A 17,954-nucleotide genomic window follows, 5' to 3' on the forward strand; every position below is an offset into this window, starting at 1 on the left:
ACAAGGCGCATCACCAAGGTTAATGCGAATTGAAAACCGAATGCCAGGTGGTTGGAAAATTCCCTGTTTGGGTTTCCAAAGATAATCATAGGTTGGGTGGACAAGATATTTTATTAAACCCTGACATGCACTTTTCTCCCCACCCCCATTACCCCAGGCACCTGCCTTCCTATCAGAGGTGTGTCTCCTCCCAGAGGAATAGCAGGCTGGGGAAGAAAGGTTTTCTGCAGCATAGGCACACCACAGTCTCTCTCTGACTCAAACCTGTGAACTGCTCAAAGCTATTAGTCTCAATTTAGGTGCTCAAACAAATAAAGGGAGTGTGCTCAGGCCAACTTCCTGGGACTGCTTGTGGTCAAAGATCCCCTTGCATTTTTTATTTTCTCCTTGTCTCGCAAGTTATACGGATGGCCTGGAGAAATTCCAGGCTGGGTAATTACCTTCTGCCTACTTGAAATTCCCTCCTGCATTTTCTCCAGGAGGAATTACGCCTGACTTCTGCTTCTGGAAAGGGGAAGAAATCCAGCTCAGGAAAAAATGGAGGAAACACAAACTGCCGCAGGGTCTTGCAGAGGGCTTGCAAGTGGTCGCCCAGCGCCGTGTGCTTCTCACCCTGAGTGGTATCTCACAGTCGAACTATGAAGCCCTTTCACAAAACCCTCAGGCTTTCCGGGCCTTGTGCCTGGCAGAAAGAGACACATCTGGGCTTTCAGCACATTACAGGTGAGCTATCTTGGGTTGACATCAAGCTCTGAGCCTGCTCAGACCCAGTGAGCTCAGCAGGTAACTCTCCTGCTTAGGGTGGTCCTATGGTGCAGCTGGCAGCCAAGGCTGGTCTTTGACTGAAGTTATTTGGTAGTGTAGCTCCTTTATGCAGAAAGCAAGTGGTTTAATGAAGGCATTACAGATGAAGGGGACATACAGAGGCAGAGGGTCTATTTGCACTCACTCAAGTCTTGAGTCTAGTTGGATTTTTTCTCTTTGAGTTCCTTATCTAGCTTTTCTCCATTGTAATTCTTCTCCCTGGAAAATATATATATGTATGTACCCTCATTTCCTCTTAAACGGCGTCAAGCATGGCTAGTCACGCATGCAGCTTACTAATAGAAAAGGTTCATCTCCTTAGCCTCTGCTGGAAGTTTCTTTGTCATTTTTCCTGTCTTCCCATTGCAAGATTGGAGCTACTGTAGGAGCACTGGGCTCCATTTGGTCTGAGTTTACCCAACAGCTTCTGAAAGTGTCTGTGCACAGAGGCATTCCCAGTCACCAAACCTCACTGTAGATCATCAACCTGAGTGTGCCCAAGCGCTGCTTCTTCTCCCCTCAACCCTTCCATCACTGTACCTTCCATCACCTTTAAGAGCAACACTTGTCTTGCCTGGTGTGAGACGTGTGATGGGGTTCAGCTGAATCCTCAGTGCAGGAATCTGGATTTGTGTTTATTTCTGTGCTATGGACTCCCAGGGCACTCAGCGGTGATCTAGTCACAGTGTCAGTGGAGGGGGTGAATCATTCAACCACACAGACACAGCCAGACCAGAGCGGCCCACTTGCCTCCAGTTGTCACTGCAGGAGGACAGCTGGGCTTTTGTTTGCCAACCCCTCATGGATGTCTCAGATACCCCCAAATGTCTGAAAAGTCACTAAGACCCTACATGTGGGCAATTGAATTAGTCCATAGACATTTATGGTTATTTGGGGCTGAATTTAGGCTGACAAAGCTGTAAGCATGGCAGCCAGCACACAACAGGATTGTTTTTTCATCCTAGAGTTTGCACAGCCCATGGTGGACCTGCCCTCTGGTAGTTTCTCTGATCTCTTTCTGAACCTGTTTATTCTTTTGGGACAATGAGTTCCCAGCCATACTCACACACTGTGATAAAAAGCAATTCCTTTTGTTTTGAAGCTGATAACAGAAGAATTTGGGGACGTGACTTCAGATTTTGAGAACAGTCATTCTTCATTCACCTTCACCAGGGAAGTTGTGATTTTGTGCAGACCTCCATCTCATTTCCCTTCTTCCCACCCAAGGTTTGCTTTCTAAGTCCTAACTGCTCATTCTGCCCTCACCCTGAAGGTACCCAGACCTTTGGTCACCTCTGTCACCTTAGGTATAGTGACATTTTGGCTTTCTGTTCTGTATTTTCTGAATTAGGAAACTGGAATTGCACACTGTATAGGATCATAGAATCATAGAATGGTTTGGCTTGGAAGGGACCCTTAAAGATCCTCTAGTCCATCCCCACTGACATGGGCAGTGATGTCTCTCACTAGGTCAGCCTGCCCAAAGCCCCATCCAACCTGACCTTGGACACTTCCAGGGAAGTGGCTTATCCAAGCCAGAAGTTCCCTGTGGAATTGTGTTATCTTTGTGTGTATGTGAGAGATATACTACATTCATTTTACTCTTTTCCTCCTATTCCTTCGTAATAGTGTTGCTGCAGTCTTCATGGTGAAGCCCAGAGAAGCAAGGTCTGCAGAGAGAGGCGATGCGCCTTTTATTAGGTCGGCTAATGCAGATGTGCGTGCACACAGCCACATGCTCACACCCTCCTTATAAACCTTGCCTCGTTAAAACGTCCCAACACTTGATTTGCCTCTTTTGACCACCACTCCCTCGAGGCCTGTCTGCACCCATACCTGGCAGCCCTCCTAGGGCAGGGCGGACAGCACCTGCCCCCACAGGCTCAGCCTGTCTGGATGCCTGTGCAGCCCCTCCCTCTCCCCCAAGATTTCAGGGATCCTTCTATCGTGTCTCTGCTTTCTTATCCAAGATTTGATGCCCTTGCCCTTGGAGGAAGCCCTCAGACCATCTCAGAGTCATGGGCACATAAGGAGAAGCCCTAGGAGAGAAAGGGGAGAGGGAGGAGAGGCAACTTTGTCTCTGTATCTGTGCGCATTTGTGAAGGATGGAGCAGTCCAGACCTCCAAGGCACTGGCTTCAAACAGAAGACGTATTTTGTCAAGCATCATGAGATTTTTTTTTGGCTAATGCCACTTGGTGTAAACTGCAGAAGGCTAATGTCACCTTCGGTGGAAGATTTCTGCTCTCCCTACTCTGCAGACAAAGATCAATCCCTTACAGCAGCCTCCTTGTCCATACACCCCTCACCTGAAGTCTTGCACCCCTCTGCAGAAGCTAGACAAAACATCAGGCTGCAGACACTTGGTTTCATGGCCCACCCCAGGATGTGCTGAAATGGGGCACTTTTCAAAGTAAAATTTCAAAGCAAACAAGGCAGGTCCCTGATAACAATCCATGTGGAGCATCCAACATGAAGACTGATGTCCGCCTTCTCAGAGGCTCACAGAGCTGACTTGGAAGAAATGATAAGAAACAATCCTTCTACCAAGGGGGAAGCTGCAAACCCTCAGAGGTCCCTCCAAACCCTCTATCTGGTCACAGAATCATCAAATCATCAAGGCTGGAAAAGACGTTCAAGATCAAGTCCAACTATCAACCTAACCTGCCAAGTCCCATAACTAACACATGTCCCTTACTGCCCTGTCCACACATCTCTTAAATACCCCCACAGTACTTACATGGGCAACCTGTTCCAGTGCTTGACCACCCTATCCATGAAGAAATTCTTCTTAATGACCCATTTAAGCCGCCCTTGGTGCAACTTTGGACTCTTTCATCCTATCACTTGTCACCTAAGAAAAGAGACTGACATCCTCCTCTCTGCCTCCTCCTTTCAGGTAGTCGTAGAGAGCAATGAGATCTCCCCTCAGCCTCCTTTACTCCAGACTAAACAACCCCAGTTCCCTGTCAGTCCTCATAACTCTTGTTTTCTAGTCCCTTCACCAGGTTTGTTACTCTTCTATGCAGACACTCGAGCAAGTCAGTCTGCCCTTGGCCTCCTCACTTGCTTCGTGGTATTATCTCAGAGTACCTGGTTGGCTTTGAGGATGACCCAAATCAAGGCCTTTCTGAGTCAGGTATTTTGGACTAAAGGCCTCTGAACTCCTCTGATTTTAGGAAAGTCTGTAGCCACCAGCCTTAACCCAGAGAGAGGGCCTGATGTCAGTGAGGTGTGTACACAAGGTATGAAGTTCTCTCTTTCTTTTCCTCCAGCATGTAAATCTACACAATGGTAAATCTTTTAAATCCAAGAGGTTTGGGGTTGGAATCACAGAGAGTGTTTGTTGGGGGTGTCAGGCTTCTTAGGAAACCTGCTTGCAACCTGCAGTTGCATCAAACATGCCTGATGCTGTGTAGGAAGCTCGTTGTTTGTAGGTGCTGAGCCACTGATGGATACAGTCCCACTTAAGCCTATTTTAAAGATAATCCTAAGCAGGGTGGCCATTTTAGATAGGCCATAATAACCATCAATTAGGCAAGATGAAAGATGAAACTTCTCCAGCTCACAAATGAAAACGGAGGCTTAACATTTCATCCAGACACATCTCCAGCCACCATAGTGGGACTGTGCACATAAATAGGTGAGTTGTTGATTTGGGAGGTAAACAAACAAAGGAATGTTCTTAACCAAACTCAAGAGAAAAATTAAGTTTCTCAACCATGCAAGCCGCTAGAATTCTCTTTCAGGATGAATGTTGTATCCTTTGACCAAGATGAATTACAGTGGTTTTTATCTGTAAACATATTGCCATAATTAAATTTCATAAGGAGAAAAAAAATTCAGATGGGCAAGTTAAACTGTTCCCTTTTGTCTTTGTTTTATTTCTCTGACTTTTTCTTTTCTTTTTTATTATTTTAATTGGTTACCAAAAGCTGCTGAAATAATGGACCTGAATTTAATATATATATATCTTTTAATTTAATTTTCTGGCAAACAAACTATTACCTGAGAGAAACAGAGTAACCCAGCTTTAGGAAAAGGATCCTTCAGGATTTCTTGATAATCTTTGGGTTTTTGGTTGAGATTCTCAGCCCCGCTTTCTCTTTTGCATTCCCCTGGCTGATTCCTTGCAGCACGGCATGGGCAATGGGTGTGATATTGCAGCTCTCCACTTGGCTGCTCCTTCGCTCTCCCAACTGTACTGCCTCGGAGCACTCCGCAGGGGACAGATGCTGTCCGTGACCCTGCCACAATTTGTCCTGCCCTTTCTTACCCACAGATTGCCAAACTCTTTGAGGCCTCTGGCATCACTTTGCCTACCGCACCCTGTGCCTCCACACCCCCTTTCAACACAATCCCACACCTCCTCCACCTCCATGTCTTCCTTCCCAAGCTGGTGCCTTGAATTCGCCCTGTTTTCCACCCCTTTCTCCACGTTATTTGTTATCTTCTCGGCCTATCATTGCTTTGGGATACCTCTTACTTCACAGCAAGGCTGCCTTCTCTGCCTTGACATGTGTCTTTGTCCCTATCAGCACTGAAATCCCTTCCCACTTCTTCAAACACCACAGAAAAACAGAAGGCTTATCTCCTCAGTATCGAGGCCCATTTATTACTTTTCATTTGTTAGCATGGGTAACAAGTACTAAGACTGCTGGAGACTCCTCTGTGGTAGGTGTGCTAGAGGAAAACAGAAAGGTGCTGTTGTTGCCCCAAAGATATTCTAGTTTGATCAGAACAGCCAACTCTTACTGGATCACACAGCAGATCGAAATATCCCACTTCCCAGCCTGGTCCGAATCCGTCAGACCCAGAATGGTCACACGGCCACAGCACGGCAGGAGGGAGCTTCAGCAAAGTGGGGGCATCCGAGCGGCCAGCCTGGAGCCAGCGCCTTCCAGGGGAGGACGTGTTGTTTCATACCTCAGCCTCAGCTTCCACATGGACACACCAGACTGACCTGTGAGGTGGGCAGCTTGCGTCAATTAAGCTAGTTAAGATCAGTAAAATGTTTTGAATCATCCGCAGCGATCACAATAGCCAAAGCACCTTTCCATTGCTAATTATCTTACTTTTGGGAGCTGCCCCATTATGCAGCCAGGAAAATTGAGTTGGCAGGAGCTCCTCTAATGAGAAATGAACAATTCACACAGCCAGGCTCAAATTCAGGGATTTTCCACTTACTCATCCTGAACCCAGCCTAAAGGTCCTTACTCAGCTATTACCTACCCTTCACCTGCAAAAAATATTATTATTAATGTCAACAGGGGTTTCCCTAGCAAGGAGAGAACAAAAACAGAGGAAAGGTCAAATGTGCAAGGTTTCTTTCCCAAATGCAAAATGGACTGAGGCAATGGTTCATCCTGCTTGACTGCAGGCACATGGCAGAGACAGTGAAGTTTTGCAGGTATTTCCAGAGCTTGGAGTTCTTCCTTTGTGTGGCCTGGTGCTCTCTTTCATCTGAGGCCATAGACGTTGCATTCAAGTTCTGAAGGCTTCTGATGCTCCTCAGACCTCTGACCCAGCTGGATGGGTGAAGCCAATGACACTGCTCAGCAGAGCAGGGAATGGGAGACGTGCTGCAGAGGGGCTGCAGATATAGGACCTGCTCAGCACAACATCAGAGGCACCACAAAGCTCCCTGCTGCTGAAACTAACTGCCTTTGCATTTTTGGGAGCTTCATGGATCTCTGGTTTGGGGACAAACTGATTAAATATCAGCGATGTCATAACATGCCAGAAGGGACTCAGGGCTGTCACTGTCCCCAGGATCCTACTTGGTATTCAGGCAAAACCACACTGAAGCTCTGCCTTTGACTATTTTTCATTTCCTTCCCATGTTGCCTAATTTTACGCCTGAAGGAAAGGCAATGTGCTTTGAGGATGGGTCCGTGCTCGCTGCATGCTGATTAGCCGGCCGGTACGTGCTGACTGACCGGCGGGTTGATAACTCTGAGACTAGCAAATGGGCTGACCTTTCCCTTTGAGGGTGCACTAATTTATGTCTTTTCTACCTAGCCATTGCTTTTTATGACATTTGTAGATAGCTTCAATCTGTCTTCAAGATTCTTCTCCCTTTGCCCAGTAGAAGTAAAACCGGCCGATCTGGAAGAAGTTGGGGTGGGGGGATGTGGGATTGTCATATTATTAAGAAAAATTAGCAGGAAACTTTCAAAAGCATGTCAGAGGTGAGAGCTCAGGAGATGATACTCCAGGACTTCAGAGATGCTGAACACCAGCCTGATGAAGGTGAACTGCCCCATCATCATGGGGCAAAGAACATGGAAGAAATCACAATTATAGAGAGTTGGTTGGCAGCAAGTGAACACCAGTTCCTCCTGCACTGGCTGTGAAAATTTACACTCCTATTCAAGGACAAGACCCATGAACCTTCTATAATCTGCTTCAGCCCCTGGAAATCTGCATGTCTGTGCAGTAAATGACATCCAAGGCTCACCTGGCAATGCACACGGCTGGTTTAAGCAAGACCCAATATGTCAGGTGTATTTATTCCTTCAGTGGAAAGTACAAATGCATTTCCAATTTACTGAGGATCAAGTCACCAGGCCCACAGAGTTTTGTTCTGACAATCTTAAGTTAGAGGGACTTCAAAAGGAGAGATTTTGGCCCTATTTTTTGCTGTCCTGTCTCAGAAATGCATCTGTCAGGAGGACTATGAAAGCAGATGGTAGCCTTTATTAAATGAAGGTGATTTTGGATCAAAATAAAATGTAATGAGTGCAGCGACATTGCACAATGGATCAGAAGGGGACACAAAGCAGGAAGACTGCAGCCAGGTTGCTCATGGCAGGGGGAAGTTTGTTCACCATCCGTGGTGTAACCTGGTCAGAGCACAGTTCGATAAAGATCCCGTCAGCAAGAGCTGCTATTTCACAGCACCCCCACCTTCCCCTGCTCTCTGCCAAGCGAGCGCCTTTGTGCGAACACAGACACGTCGGATCTAACTGCAAGCAATTAAAATCAAACCCAGATCCAGACGCAGGGCTCAAGCGGGGCTGGGCTGGGCTTATGAAAAACAACAACAACAGAACAACAACAACAAAAAACCCCATCAGCCAAGTCGAAAATGCAGATCGCATGGAGAAGGGCATTGGAGGGGAGGGGTGGGGTCAGCCCGAGCCTTCTGCGGGGCCTGGAGCATCACACACATTCTTGCAGAGACAGTAACCAAATCCACATGGTGCACAGGCCTTGGCAGATGAGCATAATTTAATTGAGTGAGCCCCATACCTGAGGGGAGAGGAAACTTGTTTATTTGGAAACAAAACTTGTTTTTCTCATTTTTTTGGTTTGTTTTGTTTTAGCCTCAAGGCCCTTGGAAGTCTGTGCCAGGTCAGTGTGCATGAGTCCTATCTTTTTTTTTTTTTTTTTTTTTTTTTAACCCTGCTTCTGCTGATTCAGACAGGGAGGACTGCCAAATGAATGATTTTCTAGGTGTTAGGGCCAGCAGATACTGTTAGAGAATTGCCAAATGCTAAATAAATAAATTAATTAATTAATTTTAAAAAAAAAAGTGTATCTTATTCCCTGCTTCCTTTTCACTTCCCCATTTTGGGTCATATTTTCTGATACGTCTGAGCTGACAAGGGCACATTTTGATCCTGCTCACTGTGAAATTAGTGAAAAAAAAAAAAGGCAGAAATATTCTCAAAAATCCTTTTGTTTCAGGATCTGCATCTTTAAAGGAAAGTAGAAAATGCCATGAAAAAGCACAGATAAATCTCTCTAGAATTCGTGACAGCACCAACTGCAATCCTACGACCCGATCTTCTGCATCTCACACTTGCAGCAAGTTCATGTGCCGAGAAAGCAAAGTATGGAAATTTCTGTGTGGGGTTGGGAGGTGATGATGCGTGTGGGGGGAAAGGTTGAGGGAAAGAAGGGATAGAAGTGAAAGTTCACAATTTGTGACTGCCTGTTTCTAAGGGGTTGAAAGCTTTCCACTTACAAATCCAGCTCCAGCTCTGCACTTTGCAATACACTTCAGTTTCCAAGGGCACCTCAGCTTTGCTGTTCCCATTCACCTGGTCACAAAGCAAAGATGAACACTGTACAGTGGCTATTATATGACATTTAAAAAAAAAAAAGTTAAATCATTGCAAAATCAGAAAGCAGTGTGTTTAATGACTACTTCCCAGACGTGAGTACCACAAAACTGCACTGAGAAAAAGTTTCCACTCTTATACTGAGCCATTGGCTTCTACTGTTGGATCTGCTCACCTTTTCATGCACGTTTCTTATGACTTGGATTCAATCTGCCCCATCAACAGATTGGAAATGGAGGCAAGGAGAGACTAAATTACAGGGCCAAAATCAAAGGAATCATTTGCAAGGAAGCTCTCTCTGTGGGGCTGCTTCCAGCTCCTGGTCTTGCTTTGTAGTAAGGTTTCAGAAAAATAAGAGGCAGCACTAACTAATGTCCTTGTGCCAGAGGTGAGAATATTGATGCAAATTTCCTCTTATTGCTCTTCTTGTAGCCTCCAGTTTGGCATTGTGAAAGTGCAGAGGCAGAGACAACGAAAGGTACAACAGATGAGAGAAATGTGAGAGTAAAAGCAATATTCCACCCCATGGAGAATCTGGATGCAGTACAAATCCCTTGTCTAGGCAAGGCAAACCCTTGCTCAATGCCTAGGAGAACGTGAGTTTTCATATTCTCCCAGATCTGGGTTTCACCCTGTCTCTGGAACCAGAACACTGTCAGACAGAAGTCCAGAGGCACACAGTTGTTACAGTGATTTCCACTTGCTTGGGGATGCAGCAAAGGACACATTCAAGGTAATGCCAAAGGTGGAGAAATTTAATAAACAATGCCTTTGAGCTACTCTCCATATCAAAACAGTGAGATAAAAAATTACAAATGATCCTAAACTCTGCCAAGTGGTTGCACAAACAGTGCTGAGGCAATGAACCTGGAAGTGTGTCTTCATTGGATGAAACATGCTCTCAGCGGGGAGGACACCAGGCCCTCAAAGAAAATGCGGTAGAGTGAACTTTTAGTAGGTGACAGTTCAAAAGGAAGATGAGATACCAGGGTATTTTTGGAAGAGAACTTAAATACCTGTGACACAGGTCCCAGCTAGATAGGCGCTACAGGAGCCGACTAGTTGCTTTAATGAGCCTAAATTGCATCTAGAACTGAACGTAAGGAAAGAAAACATTTGAATCAATGAGATGTTTCAGTGCGAGAGATGAATGGGGCTCCTTGTGTGCAAAACTGCTCATGCTACAGCCATCTGAAAATGGTGCATGGTCTATAAACACCTAGTACAGCATTTAAGTCACTATTGAATATTATAGGTACATGACAATCTCCTACTCAAATTCACCTGGCCTGTCCTCCCACCTTGCTACCAAGGGTCAGATTCGCTGCCCACAGAGATATTACAGCATCATATCAGGCATCATGGGGTATCCTGCCTTCTCCACCTGCTTTTCCAGAAAAAGTGTCTCCTGTAAGTAGTGTATCCATCAGTCCCATGTGGATTTCTCAGGCACACTATGATGCATGAAGTGATACCAGATGTTTATGTCTGGACTACTGAACCCCACTCTAGAAATGGCATCAGTGTAGAAATTAAAATATTTAAAGTTAAGAGTCTGTGGATGGGTTTCTTAAGCTAATCTGGGTGTGTAAGTGTTTCCTTTTGAATAAATGAGCATCTAAAGCTCTCTTGGCAATCTGTACAGGGGTGTGTAGTGCTAGTTGAGATCCTGAAATGTATGTGAGACATCCATATGGGTCTGGCACAGGACCTGCAGGAGACCTGTGCCCATTGGAGCAGCAGGCAGAGGCCAGGTGGAATATCCCACAATGCCTGCAATAGCACTACATGGCCGTGTGGGCAGCTGAAGGCATCCCAAGCCAATTTGTTTAATGAGGAGCTACTCAGCACCCTTCTTGCTTTGCCCTAGACACTCGGCTGCGTTGCTCTTTAGACCCTGCTGAGCAATCCCACCCTGAGTAGTGCACAGGCAGACACCCACGTGCAGGCACTCAAACACAGGTGTGGTGCTGTGCAATCTGAATCGTACCCTGAGCCGTGGATAGCGATTCACTGAGTGTGGTCCTTCAACGTGATGTGCTGTGCTCTGTGGAAATGCCATTTAGATAATAATTTCCTTTAGTGTCTTGTGAAACCACTGCCTGGGAGGGATCCACAAGACTCAGTAAAGTCAGATATTGCTTCTACTGCTTCCGCTTTATCCACAAGACGGGTAACCTTGCCAGATTTGGAAATTACACTGGTTTGACATGACCTGTTCTTAGGAAATTCATTTCTTATCACTTCCTTATCCTCCAGGGTTGAACAAGGCATGTTCAATCAGCTATTTGAGTATCTCTGTTGACATTAAAGTTAAGGTGACAACTATACAATCCCTTGGACTTTTTTTCCTCTGGCCCTTCCCTCTGTCTTTTTAAAGGCAGAGTTTACGCTTACCTTTCCCACAATTTCTTGCATTCCCTTGTGCTCATGCACACACATCCCCTGCTGCTCTCTGGTGCATGCCAGCTGGAGTGTTCAAGACCCCAGTGTACAGAAGGCAGAAGTTAAGCACAAAACGACAACACTGTATCATTTTACTTCCCTGTCCTCCCAGGCTAGAAATCAAAGACTTATGAAGCAGGACTTTGCATCCTTAGACATCTGGGAGGTCACCAAACATCCTATGAGCCTGGATGCTCCTGGCAACGGCAGAAGAAATTGGTTGATCAGTGCCTAAATTCCACGGTGATGGCACATTAGGAACTTGTAGGCTGGAAGATTAAAGAGATATTTAAGAAGCTCTGCCCAGTAAACAGAGATGCAAGCACACTTTGTATTAAGCGTATGAGTTGTCCCAGATAATCGCTAATGGGTCAGAGATTGCCTGGCTTGGCTCTTGAGTACTCCAGGGTGAATGCAATCAGGGCCTGCCCACCCTGTGTATCTGACTTATCTAAACAGTCTGTAGCCTGTTCTCTCCCCACTTTGGCCTCTGCTCCAACCTTTGTTGTTTTAATTGTTTTAAGCATCTGGACTAAATTAACCCCATTTATTTATTTATTTATTTTGGTCAATGCAGAAGCAAGAAAGGCCCTTAATATTTCATCCTATGTGTCATTAAATAAACGTGCCTTTTGCTGAGGGGTGCACTGTTGTGGTGATTTTTGAGCAAGGTCTGCAGGAGAAGAGATGACAAGAAGGTTAAAGCAGGAGGAATCTGTCCTGGAGACAGCTGACTTACCGCAAAAGCCCCCGACTGCACTGCATTACAGGCAGCCAGCCCTGGGCCTGGCTGTGAGAGATGGTTAGAAAACATCTGCCAAAATCATTCTGAACCAAGAACAGTATTTTTTGGACTCAGCTGAGTCCCCCCCTTACCCCCTACCTTCAGGGCCTTTTTCATGGAAGCATTGAGATTTCAGCGAAAAATCCCACAGAAAGAACATCAGTGCAAGAAAATAAATTTTAGGGGGAAAAAAAAAAAAGGAAAATATTTCAGAACTCTCTTTTAGATTTCTGGAGATTCTTTTCTATTTTTGTTATCTTTGTTCTGGGGTGATCATTTTTACAAATTTTCCATGGTGTGTCAGTGGGAAAGGATTCATTAGGCAATGTGACTATCAGTATGTCATAATATAGTCGTGGAAGTATTCTCTTATTTTCTATTGTTTGCCTTTTCAAATCATTTAGGGCAAATGCTATTTAGCACTAGCTGAAATATCTTATCTTTCTTTCTAGATCAAAGTGTCTCCTGTTTGTGTTGTAATTAATAAGTAATGAAACACCTTAATTACAATACAAACAGGAGATACTTTGATCTGGAAGGGAAGATAAGGTATTTCTCTCACTGCTAAGTAGCAGCTGCTCATAATGATTTTGAAAAGAAAATAAAAATAGAATATTTAAACAATTTTAGGCCATTATGGCATGCCAGGAGTACCTGCCATAACATAGGAAGAGATAATATAAATATAATAAAATACTATTAAACCCCCATAAAATAACCAAAGAATTTCTTGAACTATGTTTTTGGAGTGAAAATTCCCTCATCTAGGCAGTTTCAAAAGTAGTTGGTTTTGTTCTGGTTCCAAATGAAAACAGTAGAAGTTCCTGGGAAAAGGGGGAATGTGTGAGCATCAGTTTCTTCTTGCTTCTTCATCAGTACCTTTTCTTGCACTATAAAATGATGGATAAAGACAATCTCCACGACTGAAAATGTCCAGTGCTAATAGGAACATCCCTGAAATTATTGCTCTGCTCTGGGGAAAAATGCAGAGAAGAAAATCACTGCTTGCAGTCTCCTGCCTTGCCCTGTGGAAAAGTAGCTGCATCTCCCCAGTGAGTCCTGCTACATCCTGGCCCATCTTTCTTTCTGGTCCTTGCTGGTGTCTGGACAAGTCTTCTGTAACACTGTATTTATTCAAGCAGCTCTGTTGAGAAAGACTGGAAGAACTGGTATTATATCACTAATTTGAGATAAAATAAGCGATGGCTTCTTTATTTCAGAAGCATGTAAAGCCATTTTAAGTCATGACAGAAAGTAGATGGGTGCTGTGTCAAGTACTATTTGCCCCTGAAACACCCAGGGCCACTACTTGTAGCACCCCTGGCTCTGCTTGGAAAAGCTTTTGTGCCAATGAGAGGGGTAACTGCACTTTGAAGCCTACGGTGTGGCTGTTGATTTAAATCTAGAGAAGCTGGGACATCTTATTTGTGTTTGCAAGCCAGGGGCCATAGCAGCAGCAATGAGAAGACCTAAAAGGGCACGTGGCTGGTAGGAGAGCAGAGGCTGCATCCTGCAAAGCTCTCTACCCAACAGCATATTTTTGAGAAGCTTTAAAGTCATGTCAGGAAGAGAGGTGGGACCTCTGTGCAACTTCCAGCTCCACACGGCGTCTATTACCAGCCCTGGTTACATCCTCTTTCTTCTGAGTGCCTCATGATTTGGGTTTGCTTGTGATTAGCATTCATGGGTCTTACAATATAAAATTACCTTTAGGAAATTACTCATCCATCACTTTCAGGTTTCTTCCAAAAATTCAGTCAGAAATTTGTACAGAAATAAACATTTTCCAAGAGAAAAGGAAACAAGCCAAGCCAAGCTAAGCCAAGTTAAGCCAAGCTATTTTTCTTCACAAACTTTAATAATGTGATGCTAATGGGAGGCAGAATAATGCAAATGTATACCTAAATGAGAGGGAAAATGTAAAGTGGGATGGGGATCATATTAAAAGGTGATGAACTGAGCTTTGGCTACAATTTAACTAACCAATTTAACTAACTACCTTTAATATTTGACTGCATTTTCTTTTGCAGCAGAACTGATTTCTAACAGAGCAATGCTAGGATGATCTCAGCTTACAAATTAGGATGGCATCGAGAAACTGGTTCCTTTCACAGTACCCCACCACTGGTTAAGCCACCTTTGGGATGGCCTCAGGAAGGAAGTGTCCTCATGCCACACATAGGTAATACCTAGACCTGCAGAAGATCAGAACCATGGTGGTGGGACCAGCAAACATGCAACAGGCACACTTCAGCTTACTTTCTAAAATTCATCTTCATCTGGTAATATATTTAATGTTATCCACATGAAGGATCCTTAGGGTCTTTTTCTTTTTCCTTTTTGAATCTATTTTTTGTTTTGTTTTGTTTTTGCCACTGCGATCGTATTTTGGCAAACAAGTTAAATATGCTGTTTAATCTTGGCGTTGTGCTCACCTATCTCATGAACTTACAGTTGAAGGCTTTTAATGTAGAGATTCCCTTGAACTTTTTAATCTGTCCCACCCCAGGCTTCCTTGGCTCTAATATCAGTGATAAATAATAACAACTATTTTTGCATACAATAGAAGTTTGATGCCCTCTACTAAGGAAGTGGTTAAAGCTCCTTTTCCATCTACTCTGGAAAGATTCCTAGTAATGAATACTTTTCCATGTATGAATGTCTTTATTTTCTTTTTTGGCCTGTTCCCAGCTTCTTTAAATACAACTTTTCCTATATTTGATGTCTCTTTCTTGTGTAGCTCTGTCATGCCTGTCTTTATTTTTCACATGAAGTACTAATCCATATGAGCATTATCGTATGTGTAATGGTTGACCACCTTGGCCAACATAGCAATTAATGAATTCAGAAGCTTTTTTGGGTTTTAACTTTTTCTTGAATGGTTGTGAGTGTAAGGGCCATTACGTTGCAGGATACTGTGCATTGAACTGGGACCCTCCTAAGAGAAATATATATTCTACCTACAGCTAAAAGTCCAGACTACAAAGTGAGAGATTTTGACTGTCTGGGAGTAGTTTCTGATGATTAAATGACCAAGACTCAAAGAACCTCAGATATTTTTTCTTTATTATTTTTTTTAAACATGACCTGATCTTTTTCAGAGCACTCAATACTTTTTCTGGCCAGGGTACTTATTCCCCTAGTGGACTAATTCCATCTGAACTTCCTCTGAAAGTGTATAGTGTAACTGTATTTATATATACCGTTATAAAAATATATACTGTTCATATATATATATATAAAACTATAATTCAGTGACAGAATCAGCTTTCTAAAGCTGATTGAGAAAAAATGTTCTGATGTCCTTATTCCTGGGAAAATTCTGAAATTTCAAACATTATTCAAACTAAATGGAGAAAATAATCAATCAAAGTCTTCTGTCCAGACAGATTAAAAAAAATCCAAATAATAAAAATGTACAGTTTTGATGATACAGGAACATTTTGCTTCAAGAAGTCAGCACATTTGATTTGATAGAGTCAAAACAGAGTTTTAATATACAGCTTGCAAAAGTGTGAAACATATCTGTAAGTACAGCATATTAAAGTATGCCAAAATGTTATGGATAATAAATTTGAGATGGGGCAATTGAAATATTATGCAAATGAAATCGTTTAATACTTTCCAGTCAAAAAAATAAAGAGAAAAAAAAAAAACAGCTCTCTTAAGGTTTCCTGTTAAAAATTCCAACAAAACACTAGACTCAATGAAATGGCATTCATTGACAGTAAGATGCCTTCATCAGCATTTTCTGATGCAGCTTGATGGCTTTCTGAATGTCCTTTTCAGGAAGAGATCATTCCTTTTGTGCCGTAATTTCATTAGCATCTGATTTCTTACAAATTCTTCTTCAGACACCTCAGGCAGAACATATTCCAGTCATAGCTACTTGGCTATAAAGACTAAATCCTGAGTCCAACTAAAATCAAAAGTGAAGTCTGCCTTTGTTTTCCAAAGAGGAACTTTTTCACTTTGGCCACCTGAGCAGACTTTGCAATGGGATAAAATATAATTAATGACCATGCTGAGGCTCATTTGCTCTCTCAGAAGGGCATAGTGTGGCAGCCCAAGAGAATCAGACCTGCTGATTTCATGGTGAGCACTGGCCAGGCAGAGACCACATTGGTTGTTGTATTCATTTGCAAAGTTCTCCTGCAGGCTCAGAGTTACTCATGACCTAGGGGCATAAGGAAGGCTCTCCTCAGTGGTGTTTCTGCCTGCCGTTCCCAAGGTCCTTCCTACGTCTCACTGTGGTTGTGTTTCTTCATGCACCACAGCCAAAGACATCCTCTTTCCCCTTTGTTGACTGGAGGTGAGGGTTGCGAGGCTGGTGTAACAGGGGAAGAGCAGTCATTGTCTCATGGGCTGATGGTCGTGAATTAACCGTGTTGATGGAAAGTGCTATTAAAGCAGAATAGAGCCGTTCATGAAATCAAGGCCCATTTCTAGCTTGTGGTCATGCTCTGGTCCCTCTCACTACAAGCAGACCTTCTCCAAACGGTGGAGTATTATGAGTTATCAGACCATGCAGCCCATTTCCCTGCCAAGGTAGTGATTTTTCCCACAAGCTCTTTATTGTCTCCTCAACTTGTAATCTCTCTCTAAGCAATGGGGCCTCCAGAATTTCCTATGAGAGAGAGTTCTGTAGTCATCCAAACCAAAATGAACACTGGAGGCTTAGTGTGTGGGTCCAGGAGGAGAATTAGGATATTGCCCTTTGGTTTAACCCACAAGCAAATCTTCTTGGATCTTAGACTCCTTCCTCCACACATAGGAGAGCCAGAACTGCATGAACCAGTGTTTGTGTAGATCTATCCCCTTTGGCAAAGCACGATGTCCTGGCCCAGCTTAAGGACAGCTTTCAGTGTTGTTGTCTTTGTTTCTCTGTTTGGATGTCTGACCTTACAAATTGTTCTTCCATTTTTTTCTTTTCTTCCCCCTCCTCTTGTCCCTTCCCCTTTTTCTTCATGCCACCAGCATTAAATAGCTCAAGGCTGTATTTAAAGAACTGAGAAGCTGCAAAGAATCAAGTAGGATAATGGGAAGAAAGGCTCAATGGGTCCCCAGGGACTTATCATGGTTTCTCTCCAACTGTTTTACATGGAGTCGAAAGTTCAACCTCCCATTTTCTGGAAAGGAAAAAAAAAAAAAAAGAAGAGAAAGAAAGAGGACAAGTCGTGATGTGGGAATCTTTGGACTGTGATGAAGATGGAAGGCGCCACTCGAAAAAGCGGAGCTCTTCCAATGAGAAACAGATGTCCTACATGTTCCTAAACACATTCAGTCCGTTTTCAATTACACCAGAATTAGAGCAGTAATGAGAAACAAAACAGGGTTGTTGGGTTGTTTTTTTTTTCCCTCCCTCTCCTCTGTCTTCTTTCCTTTTCCCCCCAGATGGATCGGTAGCATATCTCCAGATGACATCTCAGATTGCTTCCTAAAACAATGCTAATCATCTAATACTTCTAGCCTGACACTAATCTTTTCTTTCCTCAGTCTTATTTTCTTCAGACAACTGAATGTGGAACAAGCTCTACAATCTGAGGTGTTCGTTAGACTTGGTGAGAAAGGCTCATTCTGCTCATTTTCTGCTTGTTAGTAGTTCATTGATAAAGACACTTTTATGTGTTTTTTGTTGTTGTCTTTTTATTCTTTAAACAAAGATTTGACAAAATGTTTTTCTTTTCTAAGCTGTAGGATTCCTCGTTAGGGAAAAAATGAGGGAGAGATTTTTCTCAAAAGTTTGCACATTGGAATGAGAAAATATCCCAAACTACTGCTTTTCTTTTATTTTCATTTTCCTAAAGCAATTGTGGATTTTGCACAATACTTTCTTGGTTACTCTAAGACAAG

At 43.5% G+C, this 17,954-nt stretch overlaps 1 long non-coding RNA gene across 1 annotated transcript; it reads left to right on the forward strand.

Annotated features, from left to right (window-relative positions):
- The first annotated feature begins 936 nt into the window (after window positions 1-936).
- LOC310899167 lies at window positions 937-9,599 on the forward strand. The gene is made up of 4 exons (XR_014584057.1): window positions 937-5,773; window positions 8,132-8,159; window positions 8,496-8,641; window positions 9,305-9,599. It is a non-coding gene; the product is annotated as an uncharacterized lncRNA (long non-coding RNA).
- Window positions 9,600-17,954: the final 8,355 nt, after the last annotated feature.

The sequence above is a fragment of the Anser anser genome (assembly GCF_964211835.1).
Source record: "Anser anser genome assembly, chromosome: 4".
Lineage (NCBI taxonomy): Eukaryota > Metazoa > Chordata > Aves > Anseriformes > Anatidae > Anser > Anser anser.